Source organism: Triturus cristatus, chromosome 8, assembly GCF_964204655.1.
Source record: "Triturus cristatus chromosome 8, aTriCri1.1, whole genome shotgun sequence".
Classification (NCBI taxonomy): domain Eukaryota; kingdom Metazoa; phylum Chordata; class Amphibia; order Caudata; family Salamandridae; genus Triturus; species Triturus cristatus.
This window is the reverse complement of record NC_140591.1, coordinates 1,006,184,357-1,006,205,418: the sequence shown is the minus strand read 5'-3', so window position 1 is coordinate 1,006,205,418 and position 21,062 is coordinate 1,006,184,357. Positions and strand designations below refer to the sequence as shown.

Below are 21,062 nucleotides of genomic sequence, written 5' to 3'. Positions count from 1 at the left end.
TATGTTGTACATCAGCATATGTTAAGATGTCTGCAATGGCCGAATTAAGAAATGCTCCCTGATTTGTTTCAGCTGCATAGACGGAAGTGATCATCTATGTGTTCTGTCCCACTCTAATAATACGCAACATTCTGCAAGCTCGATTGGCTTTCGTCATTTCCACTGGCCCATTAACTCGTCCGGGAAGCTAAATTACAACCACTGCTTTTTTCGATGAACTAGCAACGTGCTGTCCTGTAAGTTACCTTGAGTGCCTGTGGGCTGATCCTTCTGAAACAAATTATTCTCCTGCAAGAAACCAATCTTTAAAAACTGCCAGACACCTGGAAGGAGTATAAGATCCTTTAATATTTAAACTGGCAATGCTGAGATAAAGTCTAGTTTCAGTAAGCCTGGAGTGGGCAGGCCAACACTCCTCTTGCATTCAAGGGATTGTGCTTATGTATCTGATTACATCTCTAGACACATAGGGCATGAGTAATTTCCGCACCAAACTTGGTCTTGAACTCCCTCTCTATTTAAAACAACCAGCTTAATAGTTACATTTAACAATAAACAGTAGGAGACTCTCTCTTCCTTAGTGAAACATTACCCATCTTTTCTCCATGATGAACTTCTTACATTATTTCTTTATTACCACTCCAATTAGGTAGCCCACATGTTGCTTAATCTTTGTGGTCTGGAGCTTAGACCTCAGTTTTATTGTGCTTTGTTCCCTTTTTTTCACCTTTTGTCTTCGAGGGTGGGGGATATTTCGGTTGTTGCAAGTTGGTCTGCTGCACTGCGGTCTCCAGTCAGTGAGGAGGACTGTTGACTTGGTTAGTCTCTTCCTTCCCCTTCTTCTCCAGACCAAGAACATATCTCCTTTTTTGTCAGGTCATAGACACCTTTTAAGGTTCTCCCAAGTAAATTGAAGCTGGAAGGGATGACCCCATTGATGTGTGGTATTTGCTCTCAGGTTATCAGTAAAGGGTTTAAATACTATCCACCACTGGGGGCAGGGAGGCTCTGAAATAGCTAGATCGTATGCCTTTCGTAAGAGATTACATTTTATATGCATGTGATCACCATTATTTGTACATTTCCCTTGAAATAGTGCACTCTTGTTAGAATGTCTCATGCGCTGTCTAGTCACAGCCTTCACCTGCGACTCTGTGTGTTATCAAGACATGTAGGACCTGCGTTCAGGTTGTTTCTGATAGTGCGAGATATTTCGTACATATCCCTAATGTCTTTCACCTCAGTGTGTTGAGGAAGACCTTTTATGCTTATATTATTGCACCTCAATCGGTTCTTCTAAATTATCTTGTTTAGGAGGGAACACCTCAACTGTTTCTTCCATTGAAAGAATTATGTTGTCAATATGATGACGACAACTCGCCAGAGTGGTAATCTGCAGTCTTTTTGAGGTCACCAAATCTGTTTCATATTGTGGTAACATGTTTTTGTACATCCTGAAGAATATTTTAGATCAGATTTAATGGAGCTTGCGCCTATGAACTTAGGTCCTCCGTATGTGATCAAAAACCCTTGCGTGATGATTATCTGAGGTTGGTGTGCTGAGCCTGGTTGTTTATCAGGATTATCTAGTAGCACCCCTTTTGCCATGAACATGTCTTTCCCATTTGCCTATTTTCCTCACACTCTTGTGGAAGCCATTTGAGTCCAAGAAGGAGCTTAGATGTAGTATTGCGAATGATGGTCTCAGCACGGATATCCAAGTTCCCCTTTCTTGCCTCTCTCTGTGTCTTATCCTTAATTCAGTGAGAACAATATTTTTTGTGCATGCCAACAATGAATTGCAATTGTCCATAGAGAAGGCTGGGCCTATACACAGCAGCAATTTGCCAGTGTTTAGTACTAGTGAGAAAGCCAAGCCACAAACTACATCATTCCCAGGATGCAGGTTTTTTACACGTCTTCATAAAACCTCATTTGTTCAGCCGAGTGCTTCAGTTGCATGTGCCCTTTTACTTCTTCCAGTAATTCCGCTTTCCCAAGCCAAATATTGCTACCAGGGCAAATTCTTTCACTTAGATCTTAGGGCTGCAGAGAACTACTCTTTACAAGATCCACTCCATCGAGGCTCTCCCCTGAATCCATGTGGGAAAAGTAGTTGTAGGAGAGCTGGTGGGACCCATTAGTTTCACACGTACACTTACAGCACCGCCCAGTCTCTCGCCGCCCAGTACCAAGAAGGCCCTGTGCATATAGCTGGTCAGCAGCAGTTCTTCCTACTGCTCCCCATTCCTCTTCCACCTGGTGGCAGTCAACGAGCTTATCGCTGGAACCTTGCTTTTTTTTTTTTTTACTAAAAATACTAAATATTGAGACGAATCAAACACTGCTATCGTCTCTGAGAGGTGTCTTTACTTTTTACAGCTTGGACAGCATTTTCAAACCTATAACAAAAGGACGATAGCAGTGTTTGACTCGTCTCAATATTTAGTAAGTACATTTATATTGAGATTATGTTTGGGTTTACACCCCGTTTTTTTAGCACATTTATGAGGCCTTTTTTTTTTTTCACTTATGAGGCCTTCGGAACGTGGGTTGTGTTGCACGCATAACGGGTAAACTCGGTGGTCCACCAGCACAATCTCATTACTCAGCACTGGTCACCCTCGGGTGGTACTCCATGATTGAAATATCCCGAATATTCACCTTTCTTTTAATGAGTTCAATCTGCACATCTTCCATTTTCATCCTTATTTTAAGTGTTTGTCGCATGTAGCACCTTCACAGCGTTTTTTATTTTTTCACTTCCGTTGCCATCTGCAAGCACATTCAGTTGGTACTGGCTTTTTGCCTTCCCTGTGCGTTGTTGTTTTTGTACAATAATGTAAGGATTAGAAACTTGTTGCATTGTGGTTTGTTCGTATCTTTACAGTGTCCCCTGAAGAAGGGATGAATGTAATCCCGAAATGCATTGGGCGGGGCATATTTTCCGAAGAAAATGAGACAATCATGAAATGTTGTTAATTAAGCTCATTACTATGTATCAATGTATGTTTGTGTGATTGTTTCTTCTTTGTGATTCTCTAATATTTCAAATTGATATCAGATGAATATAATCCATATAATGGACTTATTTGGTGTTTGTGTAATACGTTATTGTTTAAGCATTTGAGTGAATTGTTTTTGGTACTAATTTTTGTGATTAGGTGATTTCATGTGCACATAGTATACAAGTGAACATTCGCTTGCGGATATCTTTTGCAAACTTAACTAAAATATACATAGTTGAGACCTTGGTAGTTACTTTTTTGATCCACACAGTCTCTATGCATTTTTCATAACCACTTTATGTACATTTAAATTGTCTGTCTTTGCATGGTGTGTTTACTCGTGTTTAATCCGTAAATTCAGGCATCGTGATATATTTACTTTAGCTGGTCGCACAGTGCCACCTAGTGGTATGTAGTAATTGTGCAGTGAAATATCATTTAAAAAATATATATATATATATTATTATTATTTTTATACAGAATACAATCACTACCATTGTTACAGGGTTAGCCTAGATGAGTAGTAGACGCTTATACATAACTAGCCCCATCATTGTATTTTGAGAGTAAAAGTAAGTAGGAAAGGACAGAAAAGTTAGTGGTGCAACATAGAAGGAATACATTACGTAAGGCCTTATTTCCCCTTCAAATTAACATAACACATGAGAAATAGAAATGTACGACATTATACCAACCGGTGAGTATGTTACTGGGTCCAGAACATGTCCGTTGTGCTCCCCCTCCCCCTTAATAATGTTGTGGACGTTTCCACAGTTTCAGAAATGAAAGCTCTTAGATTTTTCCTCCAGCATTTATTTTACGTCTTCCTGACCCTGTGTAAGTGGAGCTGCGATTCAAACGTCCAGAATTGAGCCCCTGGGAGTAGATTCTCACGACAGCGCCATTGCCGCTCTGTGCACCTTGAGTAGACCGATGGGTTGAACCACCAATCAGAGAAATTACGTTTTATTTTAGGCAAATTTATTTTTAAGTAACGGGGTCGACAGGGCTGTTTCCAAACACCTCTTGCTGGAGTGTGTCCTTAATGGTGTGCTTTATTATTAATTGCAAACATTTGTGTAGCTATTTTCCTTGAAATGACTCCTGGCAAGACGACAGCTAATTCGGGTTATTGAAAGGGAAAAACGGCATACATGGAAAGAAAAACCCTCTGGCGGCTGCCATCCATCGCAACATCAGAGAATCCACTCACCTGCATTTGTTAGGTGAGCATTGAGAGGCGGGACCTGAACTTCTTTCCCACGGTCTGATTAAGCTACCCAATAAAAAACACAACCTCAATGGGAAACCACTGTCTTTCCTTCTGCTCGCCCCTCCCTCCTACGTAGCACGCAATCTAGGTGCTCCGTGACCACGGAAGCCGATTACTGCACATACCCCGGCCTTGGGATTCCTCTGACCAGGTGCACTCCTGGGGCTCAGACGAGTTGTATGAGGACTCTGGGAAAAGCCTAAGATTTGTGCTCGTTCTGGGGAGTGATGCAAGTATGTGCTAGCATCTCAGTTATCGCGAGACCTAGTCAGTGCTGTCAGTCACAGACTGGTTTTCCAAAACGTTATGGATGGAATACTTGAAATAATCTTAGCCACTGGATATTACTCTGGCGCATCCAAATCTATCGTTATTTTGCACACCATGCCACTTCAGTTTGGATCCAGGCATATGCAAATCACTCCTGACCCTGCTCCATTGGGAATAGTCCAGTCTGAACTGCCAGGTCAATCAATCAAGCATTTGTAGAGCGCATTCCATAGCCGTGAGAGTCTCAAGGCGCTGGGGGGGCGGGGGGGGGGGTGCTACTGATCGAACAGCCAGGTCTTGAGTAGCCTCCTGAAAGTCAGCAGGTCTTGGGTCTGTCATAGGTTCAGTGGGAGGGTGTTCCAGGTCTTGGCGGTGAGGTGGGAGAAGGACCTCCCGCCGGTGGTTGTTCTTCGGATGCGCAGGACGGTGGCGACTGCGAGGTCGGCGGAGCGGAGCTTGCGGTTGGGGATGTATAAGGAAAGTCGTTTGTTGAGGTAGGCTGGGCCGGTCTTGTGGAGTGCCTTGTGTGCATGGATGAGGAGCTTGAAGGATATCCTCTTGTTGACGGGCAGCCAGTGCAGGTTTCTCAGGTGGGGGGGTGATGTGGCCGTGCCGTGGTACGTCGAGGATCAGTCGTGCCGAGGCGTTTTGGAAGCGTTGCAGTCGTTTGATGAGCTTGGTCGGGGCTCCCGTGTAGAGGGCGTTTCCGTAGCCGAGTCTGCTGCTGACGAGGGCCTGGGTGACTGTTCTTCTTGTATCTGTCGGGATCCACCTGTAGATCTTGCAGGGCATGCGGAGGGTGTTGAAGCAGGAACAGGAGATGGCGTTGACTTGCTTGGTCATGGAGAGCATTGAGTCGGGGATGATTCCCAGGTTGCGTGCGTGGTCGGTGGGTGTCGGGGCTGCCCCCAGTGCCGTCGGCCACCAGGAGTCGTCCCAGGCTGAAGGGTTTGACCGAGGATGAGGACCTCCGTTTTGTCCGTGCTCAGCTTCAGTCGGCTGGTCTTCATCTAGTCGGCGACGGCCTTCATTCCTTCGTGGAGGTTGGCTTTGATGGGGTCCTTGGTGAGGGAGAGGATCAGTTGAGTGTTGTCGGCATAGGAGATTATGTTGAGATCGTGCTGTCGGGCGACGTGTGCGTGCGGGGCCATGTAAATGTTGAACAGTGTCAAGCTGAGGGAGGAACCCTGAGGTACGCCGCAGATGATCTCGGAGGCTTCGGATCGGAATGGGGGGAGGCGGACGCTCTGGGTTCTGCCGGAGAGGAAGGAGGTGGTCCATTCCAGGGCTTTGTCTCCGATCCCTACGGCGTGGAGGCGTGCGCGTAGTGTGCGGTGGCAGACGGTGTCGAAGGCGGCGGAGAGGTCGAGGAGGATGAGGGCTGCGGTCTCACCGTTGTCCAGCAGTATCCTGATGTCGGTGGCGGCGATGAGGGCAGTCTCGGTGCTGTGGTTGCTGCGGAACCCTGACCGGGAAGGGTCCAGGATTCTGTTTTCTTCGAGGTATCGGGTTAGCTGTCTGTTGACGATCTTCTCGATGACCTTGGCCGGGAACGGGAGCAGAGAGATGGGTCGGAAGTTCTTGAGGTCTCTAGGGTCTGCCTTGGGAGTAGGGTGTTGATTTCGGCGTGTTTTCAGCTCTCTGGGAAGGTCACGATCTCGAGGGAGAGATTGATGACGTTGCGCAGGTGGGGTGCGATGGAGCTGCTGGCTTAGTTGAAGTATGTGGTGCGGGAATGGGTCTGACGGGGAGCCGGAGTGGAGTCTGCTCATGGCCTTGATGGTGTCATCGATGCTCACGCTGGTCCAGGCTAGCAGGGGGTCGTGGTCGATGGTGTGCGGAGAGACTGTTGTGTTGGTGTATGTTGGGGCTGTCTGGGTGTTGAAGCTGTCATGGATGTCTGCTATCTTGCGGTGGAAGAAAGTGGCGAAGGAGTCGCACAGGGCTTGCGACGGCTGGATGTCGTTGGTGTTGGAGCTGGGGTTGGAGAGTTCCTTCACAATGTTGAAGAGCTCCTTGCTATTGTGTGCGTTGTTGTCGAGGCGGTCTTTGAAGGAGGTCCTCTCGGCAGTCCTGATGAGGTGATGGTGGTTGCGGGTGGCGTCCTTGTGGGCTGCGTGGCTGTCCGGAGTCTGTTCGCTGTGCCATTTCTTCTCTAGTTTCCGGCAGGCTCGCTTGGAGGCTAGGAGTTCTGGGATGAACCAGCTGGCCCTCTTGCTGGTGTCTCTGTGGGGGGGTTTCTTCAGCAGGGCGAGGGTGTTGGCACAGTCATCGATCCAACGTCTGAGGTTGCGGGCAGCGTCGTTGGTGTTGGAGGGTTCGGTGGGTGGGCTGAGAGTGAGGTTTGCGTGTAGTTGGTCTTCAGTGATTTTTCTCCAGCAGTGGCGAGGGATCTGTTGGGTGCGGTGGTGTGTGGTGGGTTTCTGGAAGGAGAAGTGGATGCAGCGGTGGTCAGTCCAGAGGAGTTCGGTGGTGTGGCTGAAGGCGACGTGGGGGCTTGCGGAGAAGATGGGGTCAAGCGTGTGGCCTGTGTCCTCCCTGATCCGGAATACAAGCACCCCCGGACCGGTTTATCCCTGATTAGGGCTCATCAACCAGGTACAGCTGGGTTCCAGTGTGCACAGGACTCGTATCTGGACATTCTCGTCCAAGTTAAGCCGACACATTCAAGTATCCAAAAAGTCAGGGTTTTAAGTGGGCTAGGTCCTGCCTGAGCACCGGCAGTTCTAAAAAGCAAGTGCTGAGACGGGTCTCTATCGGGCTCTCCATTTCTGCACTCAGCTTTGGTGAAAAAAAATACATCTTAACTCTGCAGCAGTACCACTCTTCACTGTCTTTGATGCAACTCCAAAGAGACTTGTTCTAGTTCTTTCACAGTCTCATCATTTCAGAACGGAAGCATTTTCAGTATTTTATAAAACGAAGCCACAGTCCTTGCTTATTTATCTTATCCAACGTACAATCATTGACAAAGCCAATATTCCTGGCTTGTTATAGGTGTAATGAATGAGGAGTTTTATAAAGTGCGTGAATGCCTAGGCGTCTTATCACTGAAAGTTGCCAGTATGGTCACACAGTGAGGGCAGGCACTAGCTTAAGACCTGGGTAGGAATAGCCATGTTTTGAGGGATTTTCTGAAAGTCTGTCTATTGGTTTGGGTCCTCGGAGTAAGTGGTAATGTGTTCCATATTTTACAGGCGAGGTAAAAGAAGCTTCCACCCCTTCATTTTACAGTCTGTACTCTGGGGATGTCCACAAAGGAGACCGAAGATGATCTAAGATTACGTTGTGGACTGTACTGTCTGATGAATTTATTGAAGTGAGCAGGGCCAACACCGTAAAGTGTCTTGTGAACAATGCACAAGGACTTGAATTGAACCCTCTCCAGAACAAGCAGCCAGTGCCGATCTTGAATAGCTTTTGACACTGGACTAAACATAGGGATTTTAAGCAGTAGACATGCTGCTGCATTTTGAAGTGACTGTAACTTCCGTACAATCAGTTTTTTTTGCTCCCAGATAGAGGGCATTACAGTAGTCTATTCTTGATAGTATCAAGGCTACGGTCACTGTTTTCTGTAGATCCATCGGGAGGAACGGGAGGACTTTTCATAGAAATTTCTGAGTAGGAAAGCAAGATGATGCGGTGAGGTTGACCTGGTCTCAGAAAGTTAGTTGATCATCTAAAACAACTCCCAGGTTCTTTACCTTTCTCACTGGGGATGGACATTGACCGGCAACAACTGGCCACCAAGCGTCGTTCCAGAATGCAGTATTTTTACCAAATGGTAGTACCTCCGTTTTTTTCAGTATTACGTTTTAAACAGTTATTGTGCATCCATCTGACGATGTGGGCTATGCAGTTATTGAATCTCTTTGCCCCATTATATTGCTCTGATGTTAATGACACCACTAGTTGTGTATCATCGTGTAACAGATCACGGTATATCCGTAAGAACGGATACGTTAGGTCAGTAGGGCAACGTAAATGTTGAATAGGGTTGGGGATAATGAGGACCCCTGGGGCACCCCACATGGCAATGCAAAGGGATGCAATTTATGCCCTACCAACATTAGGGTTTGCTCTCTATCAACTAAGAACGAGCGGATCATTTTCAAGGCCATACCTATAATTCTCATTTCAGTTAACCGCCTCATGAGTACTTAATGGTTGACTCTATCAAATGCGGCTAAAACGTCCAGCAAAATAAGTATTGCTGTCCCTCTGCCATCTGCTAATATATGAATCTCCTCAGTGGCTGCAATTAGTGCTGACTTTTTACAATGTCGCAGCCGGAAGCCATATTGCGAGGAGCCCAGTTTATGGTTTGACGCTTGAAAATGTACTAGGTCTTCGCTTAGGGCTTTTTCCAGGACCTTAGATGGTAACGGAAGACAGGAGATTGGCCGGTAATTTCTTAACTCTGTAGGGTCTTGTGAGGGTTTTTTTAAAAATAGGGCGTACTAGTGATTTTTTCAAGCTAACCGGGAAAGACCCTGAGTCAAGAATATTATTTAGGAGTGGTGTGAGCTGGCTTGCTATGGTGGTAGGAACCAAGTGGAGTACTGATGCCGGACATGGGTCCAATGGAGGTGTAGTTAGTATAAACCTTTCTACTCTTTCCATGGTATACTGATTAAACTTTTCTAAACAGGCCTGTGTGTTTTCGGAGTTATTCTCAAAGCACGCCTGCTCATCTGAACTAGAGTCCTTATGGTGGTTAGAGGACTCTTCGTATACAGTATTTACTTTGTTGTAGAGGTAATCAGCCAGTTTATTACAGAAGAGTGAATTGTTTTCTTTCATCAAAGTTAGATAATGAGCTAACTTTGAAAAATGTCTCTGAGTTTTTTGCTAAACAGATTTGTTTGGTAAATAATGATTTTGCTTGAAAGATTGCCTGTTCATATTCTTCGATATTACTCTTGTAGATGTTTTTTTCCTCTACAGAGTAATCTTTCCTCCATCTTCGTTCCTGCACCATACACTTTTTGGTTATGTTTTTTTTTTATATATCCAGATGCAGTGACAGAAGCAGCAAAATACTAACCAGGCGGCACACTATGCTAAGCACAGTTTTTTAGCTTAAAGTGTTCTTAAGCCACGCCCTTATTTACACTTACCACGCCCCTTTGAGTGACACCCGTTTTTTCATCCCACGTGAACTCCTGCAAAATATGATGGATGGAATGACACTAGTAACTACTCTGGCTGCATTGGAGCAGAATCGAGACTAATTTGCACATAGCTGCGTCAAACCGAGGTGGCATGGTGTGCAAAATAAGTATGGCCTGAGATGCAGCTCCTTCTCTTTTTGTACTCTTTAGTGGGTCACAGGTTGAGTGCGCTCGCGTAGTGTGCCTGTTCCTGATAGAGATGACATTTTGGCAGAAAAAGGGAAGAGTAGACTGGTTGCTTGGCTGTAGAAAAGCAAGTCGGTGAAGTGTGTTTACAAATATAAATTTGGAAGGAAGATTCCAGAATAAGGTCTACTGTTTGGGGATATTTTTCTGAGTAATCTTCATGTGCTCATCAACGATGTGAGTGATAAAAAGAAACCGCCAACAGATCTGTTGTAAGAATATATAAATCCTGTAGCTATTTTAAAATCTTTTTATTATTAGAAAACATTTTCTCTCTGATTTTAAAATATTTGTCTGATTTAAAATATTCGTGGAAAGGTTGGTTTGAAACCATTAATGTCTTATGCAGAAGGATACATGCTCTGCTCCTAGGCAGCCTGTCCAGACAAAGGATACTATGTGAGGCCAAGGAAGTGCACAAGGGATGCGAAGGTGGTGATGTAAATATTAAGGCTTAGGGCTAAGTGAAGAGCTTTATGGAAACCCCCCAAAAAGGTAACGAGATGCTTAGTGAGAAGGTGGAAGTGAGACACATTGGGTCCTTGAAAGACCACAGCCACTTGGAGAGCCTGATTAAAAGAGACTCCTAGGAATCGAGTGTGATACCGCATCGAAAGCAGCAGATGGATTCAATAGGACCAAGGCAGCAGAGCTGCAAATGTCTACATCATTCGGAGATCCTTGGTCACAGACCATAAAGCTGTTTCTGTACTGTGTAACGGGTGAAAACTGTATGTGATTGAGCATTTAGCTGAATAGCTGTTTAATTGCCTTTTCCTGGATTTTAGTGGACAGACGTAAAGTCATGGGTGGTAATTTGCTAAGATATTAGCATAAGCAGTGTTTTTTTGTAAAACTGGTGTTTCTGGAGCACATTTCCAGATTGCAGGCACCGAAGTGGAATAGAGGCATACTGCAAAGCTCAGTAAGAGCTGGAGAAATAAGGTCAGGTGCTAGAGAGAAGTTGTGAGAAGAACATTAATCAAGTGGGGACCCAGACTTAGTAGAGACAAGACAAGGATGAAAGTAATCAGAAAGAAATGAGAGTTCAGTGAGAGGCACTGTTACAAGCAATGGATAGAGAATCCAAAAAGGGATGAGAACCTTGGGAAAGAAGAGAAGTAAACCCAACTTGGAGCGTAATCATTTTGTCCTTGAAGAAAATAGAGAGGTTGGGAGAAAATTCTTGTGAAGGATGTATAGAATTGGAAGTTTTCTTGGTACTGTATGATTTACTCCATGTACGCTCTAGATTTAAAAAAAAAAAATCTTTTTATTAAGTACACAGATGCATATCAGAACATAAAGGACTTAGACTTTTGTTATTGCTTACATATTCTGAACAGCGTTCTCCACCACTTAGATACATCATTGCTGCAAACAAGTCACTTAACATTCCAATGGCATTCCCCTCCTTTTCCAGGCTTGCGTCTACCAATATCACCACCTCTTATCACCCATCTTATCACCCATCTTATCACCCATCAACTTGCGTTCGTTCCACCCATTTCCCCCTGACTTAGTCCCATTTCCGGGGGCTTCTTTGGCTCTAGTAGATGACCTTCTCTGCCGCGCAGCACTAGTCTAGGTCATTTTCCCATTCCTTGACTATAGGGGGTGGTGCTTTCCCCATGCCTGGGCTATATTTGTTTTTGGCTATTACATCTGATAGCATTAGCCACAATTTACTGTATTCCGGCCATGTAGTATCTCCTTTAACACAAAGTATGTACCATCTAGCATCCAAAAGGACTACCTGGCACAGCACTTTTGACATCACTCCTGTGACTTTGTTCCAAAAGTTCTGCGTCCCTGGGCAGCTCCATATTATGTGATAAAAGGTACCCACTTCCCCACATCCCCTTAAACAATTATGTGAGTCACGCCTACCCATTCAGTGCAGTCTCGCTGTAGTTGTGTACTATCTATGAATAATTTGGAGTTGTATCAGTTGAAAACGTGCTCTTCTAGCTACTTCTCTAGGGCTCTGTAGACTTCTAGCCAGTCATCTTCCTCCAGGACCCCTACATCTCCCTCCCACTCTTCTCTCATTGCTGTCAGGGGGTCTGCTATGTTGTTCATAATTTTTTTATGGATAAGGGATGTGGCCTTTTCCGTAAACTGATCCATTAGCACCCGGTCTTCTAATGGTACCTATTCAGGTTGGTGTTCTTCCTTCGTGACGTGTTCCGCCAGAGCTTGCTTAAGTTGTATGTACCGGAATGACTCGGGGTCAGGCATTTGGTAGACCGTCTGCATGCTTGGAAACTCAACCATCTTTTGATTATTCCATACATCCCCGAGATACTCAATTCCCAGGCATGCCCATGCACGGAATCCCTTTAATACCCTCACTTCACTCAGCAGCCCACTATTCCAGAGTGGGATGCGCTCCGTTAGTTTGCCTTCCCAGCCTAGGAATTTAGTAGCCTCTTGGCAAATTCTAACAGTCGTTTGTGTATGTGTCGGTAGTCTGTTAATCGTTTTTTTGTTGTACAGTGCCTCTAAGTATCCTCTTTGTCCCATCGACCAGTGGTCCATTTGGTATGCAGGCTCTTCCCTCCTACAAATACCCAGTTATTTATCGTTACTAGTTGTGCAGCCCAATAGTACTTGCAGATATCTGGGATGGCGAGTCGCCCTCGTACACTCCCCGCTGCAGTTTATGTAGCGCGATTCTTGCACTCCCACCGTCCCACATTAGCTGTCTTATTTCCGAGTCTATGCTATGGAAAACTCCACAGGTATCCTATTAGGGGTATTCTGAGGGACATATTGCAACCATGGTAATGCCATCCTTTTAAATATGGCAGCTCATCCCATCAGTGAGTGGTAACTTTCTCCAGTGTGCTACGTCCCTCCGTAGTCTATACAGTTGGGGAAACAGGCTTTGCTCCATAAATTCGTTCTCATTTTGCAATATAACTATACCCAGGTATTTAAATTTATTTCTAACCATTAGGGCATCACCGGTGGTCGATTTGATAGGTGTATCTCCAGCCAGTACAAACATAAGTGACTTGTCTCAGTTAATTCAATACCCAGAGTAGCTACCAAACAACTGGAATATATGAAGTATGCAGTTCACCGTGGAGCAGGGCCTAGTAGCATATAATAGTACATCATCATCATCATATTGAGATTCTTTCCTCCCATTCTCCTCCCACTGGTATGCCTCTTGTGATTGGGTCGTTCCTGACCCATGCCGCAAGTGGCTCAAGCGCTATGGCGAAGAGCATGGGCAAGAGTGGGCAGCCCTGCCTTGAACCCTTGTGTAGCATCACCTGTCTGGACACAGCACCATTTACTCCTACTCTGGCCGTGGCGTTCATATATAGCGGTTGCACCCAGGCACGGAATTTGGGACCGAATCCAAGCCGCTCCAGCACTGCATATAGATACTGTCATTCTATACTATCGAATGCTATTCGGGGGTCTAGTGAGAGTAACACTGCGTTTTCTTCCGGATGGGATTTTGTTGCTTGCATCACCCCATACAGTCATCTTAGATTTAGCCTAGTGCTTTGCCTTGGTATAAATCCAGATTGATCCGGGTGGATTAGGTCAGATATTACTTTGGTAACTCTGGTTGCTATGACTTTTGCCGTGACCTTTGCTTCTGTGTTTAACAGGGAGATAAGCCTGTATGAGGAGCATTTGCCTGAGTGCTTGCCCTGTTTCAGTAGGACCACAATTGTGGCTAGTCTTTGGTCTTCCGGTAAGCTACCCCGATCTATTGACTCTTTAAACATCTCTAACATGAATGGGGCCACCAGTGTCGCAGCTCCCTTGTATAGTTCAGTAGGAATGCCATTTGGCCCAGCTTCCTTGCCCGACTAAAGAACCCCAATCGCTCCGCATATCTCCTCAGCGATTATGTCCCTATCCAATTCATCACTTTCCTCCTGTGATAGTGTGGGGAGTTTGATCTCTTTTACTAGCTCAACACAGTCTGTTTTAGTTCGCGTCGGGGTAGATTTGTGTATCTGTTCATTGTATGTTGCAAATGTCTTCACTATATTCTCACCAGTCGTATGAGTGTCCCCCAGGGTTTTTAATCTCCAATACTCAGTTCCTTTCCCTGTCTCTATTTTCCAGCCACGCCATAAGTTTTGTGGCTTTGTCATCTATTTCATAAACTCTCCTTTGGAACGCCCTAGCATATTCTTTGGCTTTATCCTCCGCAATATCTTGCATCTCCTGTTGTTTGAGGCAGATTAAGTGACTGATCTGCAGGTCTGGTATTTGGGAGTTAGCAGCCGCAGCCTCTAGTTTAAGCAGGTCTCCTTCAAGATTTTCGTATTGTATTTTCAGTTCTTTCTTTTTACCACCTGCCAGTGCCTGTACATTGCCTCTTATAAGTGTTTTGTACGCTTCCCAGAAAATAGAGGGTGTATCCACTGATCCCAAATTTTCCTGAAAGTATAACTTTGTCTGTTCGCATATATTATCTTGTATTTTTCTATCCTTTAGGAGCCAGGGGTCGATTCGGGGTGGTAGTACGTGTGCTCTAGTGGGCCCTATCGGCTTCACCTCTACCGGTGAGTGATCCGATATGCCTCTTGCCCTCTGGGTTGGCCCTCGGAAGTTGCCTGCAGCGACCGAGTGCATCAAGATATAGTCTAGTCGAGAGTACCCTTGATGCAGTGCAGAGAAATGTGTATTGTCTAGACACAAGGTTATGTATCCGCCATAGGTCCACTAATCCCATTGCTTCGACAAATGCCTGTAAAGCATCTGCTCCTGCTTCCCTCACCGTTTCCCTATCTATGTTGGGATCCATCACTGCATTGAGGTCTCCCCCTAATAACAGCCCTCCGTAAGGGAGTTTTAGGAGTAATGAACTTAGCTCAGGGAGTGTCTCAGAGTGCATCCTGGGTGGGACCTATACCGAGCATAGACTGACGTCCCGGCCCTCCCATACCCCGGGGAGTGCCACGTACCTACCCAGTGGATTGTACCATATCTTTTGGGGCATGTAGGGCAGCGTTGTTTTGATTAGTATTCCCACGCCTGAAAGCCAGAGGTGAATCCTGCATGTGCCATTACTTTTAGCCAAATCTATCTATCTTTATTTATTGATATACCTTTAAAAATTACATCTACTGAGGAATTACAAGTAATGAGACAGCAAGGCATAAGCATATAAAAACAGTCGGGCACCTGGTGTTAGGAATGTATTGTTCGTGACAGAAATGTTCCTGAGGCACCAAGCGCCAAACGCTGTGAGAGGGCAACTGAACAAGTTACACTAGATAGGAAAACCAAATTTTGTACTTAACTGACCAAGACAGACACATGCAGAGATGTCACTTTGTCCCATTCCGGAGAGAGACTCTGGGACGCATCAAAGGCAGCGACAGGCTGCCACACCACTATCCAGCCTTGTGTCTGGGCCCTGGGATGTCGTTCAGTGATTTGTTTTGTGAGTGTGAAAGGGTGCAAGTGTGAAAGATGCAGCAAGGAAGAGGATAAACACCTCTTAGCACATCATTTGCAGAGGGTCTTCTCAGAGGTGGTCACCATAGCAGAACAGAGCCAAAAGGATGCGTAATAACCAAAAGCCAGTACTACAATTAAAGTGAATCGGGCTAAGTTAAAGGAAGGAAATACAAGGCCCCACCCCTGTGTGACTTACTGCAGTGCTACTGACCTTTTAAAACCTGGGCAGTGCCAGCACCACATACTAGTACAATCAGCCACAGATCCGAAATCAAAATATATTATAAAGTAAACACAACGTTTTTCCATCCGTGATATAAATTGTTTTAGACCATGCACACGTGCTGCCGCTGCGGCTGCTTCTCCAACTCCGAGAGAGTGCTTGTAGAGGCAGGGGAATGTCATGCCTGCAGCTGTGCAGGAAAAAGAGAGCCTAGAAGGTGGTGTGTGGGAGCTGAAGGGCAGATCCTGCATGAGCCACCATTGCCAGGCTCCAAAGAGGATCTCACTCTAAGGAGACGGACGTCTGATGCCCAGGCTGGAAGAGCCGGGCGGGGCTAGGAAGCAGTAATCGCTGGAGCACTGGATATCCAACACATGCCCCACGGAAGCTGAACACAACGCAGTACGAAACAGTGGTGTGGCGCAAGGTGATGCCCAGCACCTCGCACCCAGCAGAAGGTGGTGAGAGGCTCCTGATGTTCCCCCAAATGGCAGTAACATGCTTTGTGATGAATGGGGGCCCCTGGAGGGTGCCCTGCACCGCAGGGGTGCAGGGGCCCGCGTTACCCCGCTGATATCGCACTCTCAATGAGATCTGGTTACTGCGTTCAGTGGTTTCCTTCGCCCTGTAGCTTACACAGAAACAGCTCCACTGGTGGCTTTTGAACTTTGAAAAAAGTGGAGCCTTAATGCCAACCCCAAATTTTGCAGAAAGAACATGCACAGCATGTAACCCAAACTTCTTCAGTAGGTTTTTCCAAGAATATTTTTTTTAAATAGTACCACACTAAACTTGCAAAAAATTAGTAGGCCTCATAGCCAGTTCTAAAAAAAGGATTTTCGAAATCTTCCTGCATGTTCAGGATTACCACAGTAGAATCCTGCATATGACTTTGCCAATAAGGCAATTGTGTACCAAAAGAAAAAATAATCTGATATAAGTAGGTCAGTCTTCTCTCAGTTCTCCAGACCATGAGGTGGAGAGACAATATTATGGGGCCTGGTGTTCGAAATAGATTGATAGTGACAGAAATGTTCCTGAGGGGCCGAGCTTCAAAGGCTGCAAATGAAACACAGTACACTTCGGGTAGACAGCAGCTGAACAAGTTATATTACATTGGCAAGCCAAATTGTGTACTTAACTGATCAAGACAGACAAATGTAGAGATGCCACCATCTCTCTCTCTCCAGAGAAAGACTCTGACTGTAGGCAGTGAGGCAAAAGGGGGCACTCTTACTCTGCACTGAGTGAGGAGGCTCACGATGATCACCACACATGACAATAATTCTAGTGCTGCGCTACAGCAGCAGCTCCGAGATCAGAACGGCAGGTGTGGTCTGGTGGTCTCGCTCGTCTAGTCCACCACAGCATTCACGAAGAGGGGTGCAATAGAGAGCCTGAGCTGCAAGGGCAAAAAGGGCTTATCACTCCACAGCTTAAGGTTAAAGCCATGCAGTGATTGATCAAGCTCTGAGAACAGGAGTCTCCCAACCCTGCACTGCCTCACATGCAGACACTGCACCAGAGAGGCCTAGTTACCGCCTCTCTTGAGCCAATCTATACACTGCTCCCATGCTGTCACGTTACCATCACAGCATGAGAGCAGTGTCAGGATATGCTCAGGCAGGCAACCTCACCGCTCATTAGGTGACCAGGAGGCTGCGGTTGTATTCCCCCGCACAGGAATGGTGCAGGTGGAAAGGCCTCTAGTGCGCATTTCGGGCTGGCCGGAGAAAGCCATCCGTCCAACCTGACTTAGACACTTTTGGCCCAGGTGCTCAGCATGGTGTCTGTGTCAACTGTCAATAATATCTGAAAGAGACTGTAGTTCTAGATTCCTTACCTTTAGAATTACCTCCAGGCATCAGACTGGATCCGGAGATTTTTTCTTTAGCAGTACCCCTGTGCGTTGGTAGGTGGCGTCAGTCAACTCCGCGTTCGCCGTTGGCGTCGTGGTCGCCGGAATGACGTCACAGTGCCTACTTAGACACCACCCCTGCACGCTCACCTCAGTGCTCTAACCTCAGTTCTTTCTTTTTCCGGGCCAGCCTAGCGCAGATCTGGATAGAGCATGCCCCTTAGTCACTTTTTGACTACCCTTTTTCCACTTTTTGTTGACGCCCTTTTCAAGTCTTCAACTCCTGATGCATGAGGGATGTCCCTTTGCCGAACCAGATTCAAGCATTGTAACTCCTGTCACAAGCGGATGTCAGTCACGGATCCGCACCTTGTGTGCCTCTGGTGCCTGGAGCCCGACCATGACCTGAAGTCTTGCTCCGACTGTTGAGCCATGAACCCGAAGTCTTTGCAGGAGCAGTGCCGAAAGCATATGGAGGCCTGGCAGTTGGCTCCGCGCAGCTCAAGGTCCCGGTCAAGAGGAAGGACTTCGGACAGGTTGCGGAGCCACCATCACCATTCGTCCTCCAAGTCTTCATCCTCTAGTAAGTTGGAGCACAAAAAGAAGGCGAAGAAGCACCGTCGCTCTTCGCCTTTGCCCTGTCAGCCAGCCGACGTGACGTGGGACCTGGAGCATCGTCGCTCTTCGGCTCTGTCCTTGGAGCCTGCTTCTGGGATGGCTCCGGGCTTCCCTCCTTTTCCCAGAGCCAGTACGTCCCCTGCCCAGCTTTTTACGAAGCTCTTCACAGCATCTAAGGGTAGCCTGAATCCGCCAGCGCGGCTTCGGGCCATGAACTCAGCTAGGGGCCCTGGGCCTTCGATGCCGGCTGCTCCAGCGCCAGAGGGCCCCCGAGGATCCAGTCCTGGATCCGGATTGGCACCGGTCGACCTCATGGTACCTTCCCTGGCGACGATTCCAGTGACGATGCCCCTGATGTCGGATATGGCCAGACCAGTGTCAGCCCTAGCCTCACCCCCGCCCTGAGTGGCAACCAGAGGAGGGTGAGGAGGACTGAGTGGGGTCTGTGGTTCCTTTGGCTGACCAGCTTGAAGAGCCAGATTGGCGAGAGGAACTGGGTGATGCCAGTGGTTTGGATACCTTCCCAGACCTTGGCATGCTCTCCCCCCCCCCCCCCCCCTTCCCCCCCCCCACCGTGGCTTGAGCCTAGAGCTTCCTACGGTGGCAGTCAGGACTAACCTCCTGACGGAGGGATTTCAACTGGCAGCAGCCTCTTTGGAGCCTCTTCTGCCTTTTAATTAGGTCCTCACCGATGTCCTTCTGGGCACTTGGTCCAAGCTCAGCACAGGGGCTCCTGTGGACAGGATGATTGCACGATGCCACCACCCGGCCCGGGTGACCCACTTTTCCTGTCCCAACACCCAACCCCTGAGAGCTTGGTGGTCCAAGCCTCGTCCTCTACTAATGCATTCCCTACTGCTCCCCAGATAGGGAATCCAAGAAGCTGGACCACCTTGGGAAGATGATGTTTTTTTTTCCGCCAGCTTAGCACTACGGTCGGTAAACACTGCATGCCTATTGGGACATTATACCCATACGGTGTGGTATACGGTTGTGCAAGTGCTGCCACAGTGCCCAGAGGAGGCCTGGGTCGTTCTCACCCACGCAGTGGCAGAGGGTAGAGATGCAGCGAAGTTCACCATCAGATGTGGGAGGATACCGCCGACTCTGAGCAGAACATTTTTCATGTCCCTAGCCTTGAGGCACTATGCCTGGTTGAGGACGTCTGGTTTCTATGGGGATGTCCAATCCACCCTACTGACATGCCCTTTGATGTCCACCGTCTTTACGGTGATAAGGCAGACTTGGCGCTCGAGCACTTCAAGGATTCTAGAGCTATGGCCTTGTGGCAACCTCTCGCCCCACGCAGTCTGCTTTTCGCCCCTGGCTACGGAAGGGGTGCCCTACCACGTTCGACGCAGTCCATCCACCAGTCCATGCAAACTACCCAGCCTCTGCGTGGCTGCAGATGTGGGACCCAGAGACGTGGGTCTGGGGGCCAGGCGGTGGGCCAGTCCACCCATAACCCCCCTGCAGCAGCCTCCCAAGCCCTCCTAGTCCGACCTTTCAGGGACACCAATGGCCTGTGGGCGGCAGGATTTGCCATCACCTCCACCACTGGCAAAACATCACGTCGGACAGGTGGGTTTCGCAGATAGTCCGAAGGGGCTATTCCCACCCCTTCAAGACTACCCCTCACTCCATGCCGCCATCCTTCTATTGCATATCAGAGGATCATTTGGCCCTTCTTCGCCAGGAAGTTGCAGCTCTCTTGACCAAGGGAGCTAGTGAAAGGGTCCCTGTGCCAGAAGTAGGTCTAGAAGTAGGTCGTGGTTGCCATTCCCACTATATTCCGGTCCCAAAGAAGGACAAAGGCCTGCGTTCTTTCTTAGACCTCAGGGCCCTAAATCGCCTCCTCCGGAACGAGAAGTTCTAGATGCTCACGTTGGCTCAGGTCCTATCTGCCCTCGACCCCGGAGACTGGATGGTAGCGTTGGACTTGCAGATCCCCGCCCTTCCAGCCCACAGCCGTTACCTAGGTACACGGTAGGCCACAAGCATTTTCAGTTTACCATGCTCCCCTTTGGCCTTACCAGCGCCCCTCGGGTGTTCACGAAAGCGATGGCGGTGGTCGCAGCTCATCTGCGCAGATCAGGTGTTCCAGTCTTCCCCTATCTTGACAACTGGCTGTTGAAGGTGGGATCGCCTCATGCAGTCGTCTCCCACCTTCAGACTACTGCGGACCTCCTGCAATAGCTGTGGTTCACTATCAACGTTCATCGGAGCAGTTCTGGATACGGCGCAGTTTCGGGCTTATCCTCCCGAGCAGCGAGTCTGGGATATTCGGGCTATGATACCGATGTTTCAGCCTCTATCCCAGATGAGAATGACCCTGAGGCTGCTGGGCATCATGGTCTCCTGCATCCTGCTGGTGGATTATGCCAGGTGGCCTATGAGGACTCTGCAGTGGGACCTGAAGTTCCACTGGGCACATCATCATGGAAATCTTTCCAACTACGTCAGCATCTTGGAGGGGACTGCACGTCAACTGCAGTGGTGGCTAATGAACCAAGACTGGGTCAGAGGCAGATCCATCTCCCTTCCCCAAACAGACCTCATGGTCGTGGCAGATGCTTCACTCCTGGGATGGGGCGGCCATCTGGGGGAGGCGGAGATCAGAGGCGTCTGGTCTCCGGCAGAGTCCGGGCTCCATATCAACTTGCTGGAGCTCCGAGTGATTCGTTTGGCACTGAAGGCATTCCTTCCTTCTTTCAAAGGGAAGGTGGTGCAGGTGTTCACAGACAACACCACTGTGATGTGGTACTGCAACAAAGAGGGCGGGGTGGGGTCGTGGACCCTATGTGAGGAGGCTCTTTATCTCTGGACATGGCTGGAACATCAGGGTATGTCCCTGGTGGTTCAACTCCTGGCAGGTTCTCTGAACGCCAGGGCAGACTAACTCAGCCGCCGGTGCCTGGTGGATCAAGAATGGCATCTTTACTTGGAGGTGGTGCAAGGTCTCTTTCAGCAGCTGGGAGAGCCTTGGTTAGATCTGTTCACCACCGAA

General features: G+C 47.7%; 1 protein-coding gene across 2 annotated transcripts in view; it reads left to right on the top strand.

Annotated features, from left to right (window-relative positions):
* The window catches only part of PRRG1 (proline rich and Gla domain 1), a 364,802-nt gene that overhangs the window by 308,426 nt on the left and 35,314 nt on the right, over window positions 1-21,062 (top strand). The window lies entirely within an intron of this gene.